Source organism: Arvicanthis niloticus, chromosome 18, assembly GCF_011762505.2.
Source record: "Arvicanthis niloticus isolate mArvNil1 chromosome 18, mArvNil1.pat.X, whole genome shotgun sequence".
In the NCBI taxonomy this organism is placed as follows: Eukaryota; Metazoa; Chordata; class Mammalia; order Rodentia; family Muridae; genus Arvicanthis; species Arvicanthis niloticus.
In genome coordinates this window covers 10,252,815-10,261,032 of record NC_047675.1, presented here as the reverse complement: position 1 = coordinate 10,261,032, position 8,218 = coordinate 10,252,815, and positions in this window count along the sequence as shown.

The window sequence follows — 8,218 nt, the reverse complement described above, 5'->3', positions numbered from 1 at the left end:
GCCAGTTTTGTGTCTAGAGATGAGAGGTAAGGAAAATGGACCCCATAGAACTGTTTTCTTTGGCTTCTGATGGCATTCCCCATGTCTCAGGCAGGAAGAGTATGAGTCAATCAGACTTAAAAATGTTTAGGGACTGTGATGGCTATCCTTGGTCATCCACTTGATTACATTTGGAATTAATTTAAATCTAAAAATAACTGAACACCCAAATGAGGAAGTTTTGCTTAATCATTTGAAGTGGGAAGATCCACTTCTAACTCAGATCCTGATAGTATGAAGGCCCACCTCTAATCTGGACTACAGCTTCTGCTAAAAGCATATATAAAGTGTGTGGAAGAAGGAAGTTCTTTTGCATGCTTGCTCTCTCCTTCCCTAGCAAGTCTATCCTTAACTGGCTTTAGATCCTTAGTTCTTCAGGATTCTGGCATATACAGAAGATCATTAGAGAAATACAGTCTTATAAACTGAACAACTATTGGATTCTTGGACCTTCTGTTGGTAGACAGCCATAGTTTGACCAGCTGGACCACAGCCCGGCCTGCTGCACACCATTAAAAATCTGTCTGTCTGCCTGCCTATCTATCTATCTATCTATCTATCTATCTATCTATCTATCTATCATCTATCTATCTATCTATCTATCTATCATCTATTGTCTACCATTTATCTATTTATATGGAGAGACAGAGAGATACAGAAAGAGACAGAGAGATTCATTGTATAGGTTCTCTTACTCTAAAGAACCCTGACTAATGGAGCTTCTTTTTTCCTTCAACCAGAAAAGACATTTGGAATGAATCAGTGGTTCATGACCCTGGTTATGTTTTGCTCATTTGGAAAGTGTCCAGAGAAATGTAATTCTTATGCCAGTAAGACAAGAAAATTTATCATTTAAACTAGGACTCTCAGAGAGAAAGGACATGCTAACAATTAACAGATATCAGTTATTCCATAACAATGTCACATGATACTTTACCCAGGGACAATGGGATACAATTTTTCCCTATGAATTCCTAGAAACTATGTCTGAACTGCTCCAGGCTTAGGGAGAAGGAACAATTTTGTAATCTTTTTAAAATTCATTTGTTTATTTTTATTTATTTATTTGTTTGTTTGTTTTCCAAGACAGAGTTTCTGTGTGTAACCCCACTGTCCTGGAGTTCACTCTGTAGACCAGGCTGGCCTTAGAACTCAGAGATCTCCCTACCTCTGCCTCCCAGAGCTAGGATTAAAGGCACACACCACCATCAACTGGGTTTAAAATCTTACAAGGTTATTCAAGTGAGCAACTCACTTATTTGTAAACCAGTGAGAGCTTCCAGTTCTTACAGTCCTTCATACTGTGTCTAACTGGGCCATGCATCTCACATACCAGCAGCCAATGACTGTGGGTGGGCCTTTCCGGCATTAGTGATTTGTCCTCAGTCAGAGCTCTTTAGTGCTCTTTCTGCACCCTAATTTTTTACTCTCTTTTTTACCTGTAGAGACTGAAAAGAAATGGGTGAATAGTCAGAGGAATGTCCTGAGAGCCATTCAGCTTCTTTTTTCTTGTAAGAAACTCAATTCTAACAAAATTCCTCAGGAACAATGGCCTACCACAGAGAAAGTAGATTAAAAATTATTGTGCCCTCTGGAAGGAGCATGTTTACGCATTCCTGAATTCAGGTCATATTAGTGAGCAAGGATTGATGGTATATCCAATTAAGCTGAGCACTGGGGACCACAGGTGAAGCATTGTCCTGACAATTACTGCCATAGCATCCTAGCATCTCAGGGAGGCACTGTGCAATCAGTTCTTTATAGCGACAAAAATCTTTCATTCTTTTTTAACTGGGACTCACTCTGATCAATCAGACTGTATTGCTCTTTCTTATCCCTTCATAAGGAATTATGCTTATTTTAAGCACTGAAAATAATGTGCCACCTAAGAGTTGGTGCCTTGTCTGCAGGCTCTGAAAGGTCTCCTCAGTTACCTGGTCTCATACCAGGTGCTAACCCTTGTCTATTCAGAGGGCATACAACCAAGCTAGACAGAGGCCATCACCAGGGAAGATGACTTGAGACCAAGCTGTTTTCTTTATCCACAACAGAACTTAAGGTACAGAGGGTAGACAATTCCTGGGTGGGAGAAGTGGGATTTAAAGACTGATGTAGAAAGAATTAGAGAATCTCACTTTAAACATGTACATGCACATACACTAAGGGGAAGCAGAGCCAGCACTGCTAGAATGTGGCAGGACCATTGGTTCTACTTGTGAACTGTTAGTTCCTGGCTTGTAGGGAAGGGAGGGGACAGAGAGAGGGAGAAGGACTGGGGAGACGGAACAGCGCCAACACCGTGACATTCAAATAAATGATTTTGTGATGTTTACAAGTCCTGACCCAGATCAATCCAGATATAGAGGACAGATGGTCCACTGTCAGGGAAGTGATGGATTAGAGAAGGGTGATGCACTGGACAGTGAAGAGTGAAGGGTCCACATGAAAAGGTATCATAGTAAAGTCATAGTAAAGCTGAACTTTCAGGAAGGCCTGAGAATAGTGGTTGCTGGATCCCGGCTTACCTTGACTACCCGTGAATCTGCCTGTCATTCTGTTCTTTTGTGGAAGTGTTTCTGTAATTTAAGTAACAATCTGTTTTTTTGTTGTTGGGTTGTTTTTTTTTTTTTTTTTTTTTTTTTTTTTGCAAAGGACATAAATGGAAAGCAAATACTTATTAGTAGTTACATAGTTACGTTTTTTGAAAGGACCTAAGTGGAAAACAAATACAATGAATACTTACATAGTTGTGTTATGCCCAAATGCACACAGCTAGACTGATGATTATTTTTCTGTATTTTGCAATAATAGGTTCTCATATTATTTTAATTAAGAATAGATGACATAAAACATATTTATTTACCAACAGATATGGCATATGGACCATTGAGACTAAGAGTAAGCAAGATTTGGCAGGAGAGAAGATCACAGGCCCCAAAGGGAAAAGAAACCCAAATATGAAGTAAACAATTAACAGAAAAAAAAAGTAACCCAAAGAATGAAGCAGAGTATGCAAATCATCTATGTAACAAGTGGCTGTTAGGTAAGGAACTACTAGTTTTCAGCACCCCCAAAATGAGCTAATTTAAAGCTGAGAAGATGACTTGTATAGATAATTCCTCAGAGAATACCTAAAATGATGAACAGTCACCAGAAAAAAGAGCTCAACAGTATGAAGCAATAGAGAATCCATATGAAACAATGAGACATACCTCATACCATGATATGATGGGTACTATCAAAGGAATCGGCAGTTTTGGTAAGGATAGAGAAAGATTAGAAACCTTGTGTACTGCGACTTAGGTATGTGAAATTCATAGAACTGTGTAAAACAGTGTATGGAAGTTTTCCAAAGAATTAAAGATTGAATCACCATAGGATCTAGCAGTATGTTTTTGCATCTGTATCCAAAGACTTCATAGCAGTACCTTAAAGGGGGTTTTACATACCTTGTTACTCATGGCACCATTCCCATGGCTGCCAGGTAGAAGCTGTCCAGACACCATCGAATGAGTGGACCCTAAGGTATATGGGTATTAGGATATCCTTAAAGAACATTTTTTTATTTTTTATTTTTCTCTCTTTCTTTCCTTCTTTCTTTCTTTCTTTCATTCCTTACTTTCTTTTCTTTCCTCTTCCTCCTCCTCCTGCTTTTGCTTCTTCTGCTTCTTCTTTCTGCTTCTTTGTCTTTAATCTATTTTTTACAGTCCAGTCATTATCCCTCTCCCTGTCTGCCCTTTGACAATTCTGCATCCCATTCCTCCTCCCTAGTCTCCAAGAGGATGTTCCTCCCCATCCCCAACCAGACCTTCCCACTCCCTGTGGCCTCAAGTCTCTCGAGGGTTAGGTACATCTTCTCTCACTGAGGCCAGACCAGGCAGTCCTCTCCTGTATACGTCTTAGGGTCCTCAAATCAGCTAGTGTATACTGCCTGGTTGGTAGTTCAGTGTCTGAGAGATCTCAGGGTTCAGGTTAGTTGAGGCTGCTGACCTTCCTATAGGGTCTTCCTTCCTCCCCAGCTTCTTCTAGTCTTTCCCTGATTCAACCACAGGGATCCCTGGCTTCTTCCCATTGGTTGGGTGTAAGTATTTGTATCTGACTCTTTCAGCTGCTTGTTAGACCTCTCAGAGGGCAGCCATACTAAGTTCCTGTCTGTAAACACATCATAGCATCAGTAATTGTGTCAGGCCTTTGGATATATCCTTGAGATGCACCCCAATTTGGGCTGGTCACTGAACCTCCTTTCCCTCAGTCTTTTCTCCACTTTTGTCCCTGCAGTTCTTTTAGATAGGGACAATTCTGGGTCAGAGTTTTTGATTGTGGGATGGCAGCCCTATCCCTGCACTTGGTGCCCTTTCTTTCTACTGGAGGTGGACTAATGAAGAAGATTTTGACTTGTGATTGTAACATGGATAAATGTTGATGACACTCTGCCAAGCAATATAAGCCAGTCAGAAAATAACATATTCTGTGTGAATCTACTCAAATGAAGTGTGCAAAATAGTCAAAAGTATAGAAAAATAGATAAATGGTTTCTAAGAACTAGGGCAGTGAGTAGGGCAACTAATATTTAGTGAATATAGAGTTTCAAGTTTAAAAGAGGAAAGAGTTCTGAGAAATCCTTGCAAAACAATGTAAAATATTTAATCTTAAAATACGTAGTTGAAACTTATTAGCAAAGTAAAATTTAGTTTTTACTACAATAGAAGGAAAGAAAAAGAAAGAAAATGACAGAGGGATGGAGAAAGAGAGAAAAGGAAGAACAGAGAGGGACAGAATAAGAGGAGAGACAGAAGATAGGTCAGAGCTAGTTTTTTGGTAATCACTGAGTACTTAGCAGAGACAGACCAAGTGTGCTCTTAATGTTCCTAGGATAACACAGCAAAACTAAATGATAAATGTATCAGGGAATTAAATCATTCTGCTAATTCCTTTTTCACTTGTTTGTTTGTTTTTGTCTTTTTATTATTGTTATTTCACAGAATCTTACTAGCCTATGGGACCAGGCTGGCCTCACAGAGATCTGCCTGCTTCCTGACAATGCTGGGATTAAAGATGTGCACCACCGTTCTGGGCTTCAGTAGTCTCAGTAAAAGCATACAATGATTACTAATGCTCTTCTGGAGGAACAGGAATTCAAGGAGTGCCATCAGTTCCCCCTAATCAGAGACAGATATAGCAATGCTGGGGAATTTCAGAGGTCTTTGGAGAAGAGTCTGATGCCTCAGTGTCAGCCATCTTTGTAGCTGATGCCTCAGTGTCGGCCATCTTTGTAGCTGATGCCTCAGTGTCGGCGGCCATCTTTGTAGCATATCAACTCTAAGCATAGGAAGCCTGTATAGAAAGTTCAACATAGAGTTGTTGAATGATTATGCCAAACAATCTAGTGGAATGATGAGTTAAGCAATCTGAGGCATGCCTTAGTCATGTCAACAGTGTGAATTTTGGCCATGCAAAATATGCAGATAGCAGCACAAACTCTAGAAGGAAACCCTGCATTTGGCTGCTCAGTGAACCAAAGCATCTGGGACATTGACAAAGACCTAGTAATAAAGAGTTACTGCCAAGAAAACCTTAGCACACACCTCATTACTGACACAGACTAGGCAATAACATAAAATAAGTGCATAGAACAAGCTTTGTAAGTTGTTCCGAGCCCCTCCTTGTCCCCTTCACCTGCGAAAGAGACACGAGAGGCAGTGTTCGGGTGGTTACCACAGCGAGGCTTTATTCTTGTATAAGCAGAAGCGGAAAGACCCAAAGCCCGGAAAAGGCACTGCTTATAAACACCCTAGAGTGACATGTTCACTTCTGATTGGCTGTTCACTCATTACCCATAATATGCCCCGGATGGGCAGTGACTTTGGCGAGCTTTTTGCCTTTTGCACCTGCGCAGTCAGTTGTTTAGTAGTGGGAGCACAGGATGCCTGTGCCATCTTGTAATGGCGAATGTTGTCATGCTCACACGGCTCCCAACAGTAAGTTCTCATTGACTTAAGAAAAATAAAGACTGAAAAAAAATATCAGCTTAACAGCACACAGGCTTCCAAACATCTTCAACATCTAACAGCCTGTCACTTTTTAGGTGATGCTCCTGGACTACTTGATTCATGATTGTATTTAATTCAGGGAACATTGAGTCTCCCTGATGGTTGCTTGGCAGAACACGTAGCATACAAGCTTACCAAGAAGGAAGGGAGACAGTGAGTTTATTTGTGGTGTAAAGATAAAAGCAGCAAGACTGATTGGGGAATAAAAACCTTGAGGACTGAAGAGGCCACACTCAAGCACCCAAATCCATTGTGAGGTCCAGGAGAGGAAAATGGAACAGGGTAGGGGAGGATGGCATAGCTTAGAGCTTCATTTGAACTTTATGTGCAGGAGGGTGGTTTGGGGGTCAAGGCATGAAGTTCTGTAAACCTAATGGAAGCTTTGATCATGGGAGAGAAGCTATAGAAACACTAAGAACTGAATGTGAGGGACAAGAAGAGAATCAATATTGATAAGTTGGGAGACTGATTAGGGAACAGAGTCACTTCAGAGTCTTGTATTTACTTTAATGCTTATGTCTAACACATATTGAACTACAATTTGATAAGTCAATACAAAGAGGTAGTGCTAAGAAAACCTTAGCACACACCTCATTGCTGACACAGACTAGGCAATCACATAAAATAAGTCCAAAGAACAAGCTTTGTAAGTTCTCATTGTCTTAAGAAAAATAAAGACTGAAGAAAAAAATATCAGCTTAATAACACACAGGCTTCCAAACATCTTCAAGGAATGCAGTTTCATAGTGAAGCTTATGTAGAGCTTGCTAGTCTACTCTAATTGATTACATTTTATATAGTTAACATGCTTCTTCATGTGTCAGTGCAATGCATTTCTATTTTTACTGTTTTTTCTTTTTTAAATAATATTTTTATTAAATTTTTTTTTGGGGGGGAGAACTTCACAATGGGAACTCTGAGCACCCTCGTGGCCCAATCCTCCCAAGTCTGCATCCCCCTACCCTTGGTACCTCTCCCTCCCACCACAAAGAAGAAAAAGTAAAAATAAAAAGGAAAACAAATCTAACTTGTGTTGCCTATAAATTCACTGGAGCATGGTCAAAGCGCCAGTGTCCATCTCCTTGAAGGATCCTGAGTCCTTCCCCACCCCACACCTCCACCAGAGCCATCAATTGTGGAGAGCTACACTTCAGCATTCTTATCACAAGTTTTAAAGTGTTCTCTTCAAAGGCTCTCTGTCTAGGCTGTTACTTTTTAGGGTGTGTATGTGCAGAGGTTGTCACAGAAGCCTTCTATGTCCCCCTTTCTCAACTGTAAACCTGAAGTCATCAGTTCTATAGCAAAAGTAGCTTCCTTGCATTGCCCTTTATAGTCAGTGGGACACGAACCACCAACATTGTGCCACTGACCTCAACATGGTCTTTAGTGGCAGTACAGCCCAGACATCAGTGCGGCATGGGCCACAGACACCATCACAGCTATGGCAATGGTACAGGCCAAGGACATCAACATGATGTCAGATGACAGTCCAGGTCACTCACTTCAACATGGCCCTTGGTGCGAGCACAGCCCATGGATATTAACACAGACCTGAGATGTAGTGGGATCATAGACTCAGACATGGCCCCAGTGGCAGCATAGACCTGCATATCACCATGACCTCAGGTAGCAGTGCAGGCCATTTTGATCTATGTGGCTCTTGGCAGCAGCCCAGCCAATGGACCTCCACGTGACTTCAGGCTGCAGCACAGACCTCTGCATGGCCTTTGGTGGTAGCATGGGCCACGGGCATTATCATAGACTCCAGCTGCAGTCTGATTACAGACCCAGACATGGCTCTTGGTGGCAGCACAGATTCAAACATAACCATGGCCTCAGGTGTCAGTGCAGGCCACACATATCAGTATGTGGCCTGGCTGTAGCCTGTCCCATGGACATCAACATGACTTCATGCTGCAGCACTTACCATTCCTAATTAATTATTTTTAGTCACAGTTTGATGAACTAAATTTTCTCAATTGAATAAACATAGTTTGGGATACATCAGACTGAATTGACGAAAGGAGGATCCTGTAAAAGATTGGAGAGATAGCTTAGTGATTAAGTTCATGCACTGCCTGCCCTCTCAGAGCACTGAATTCATTTCTCAGCACCCATTTCAGGTGGCT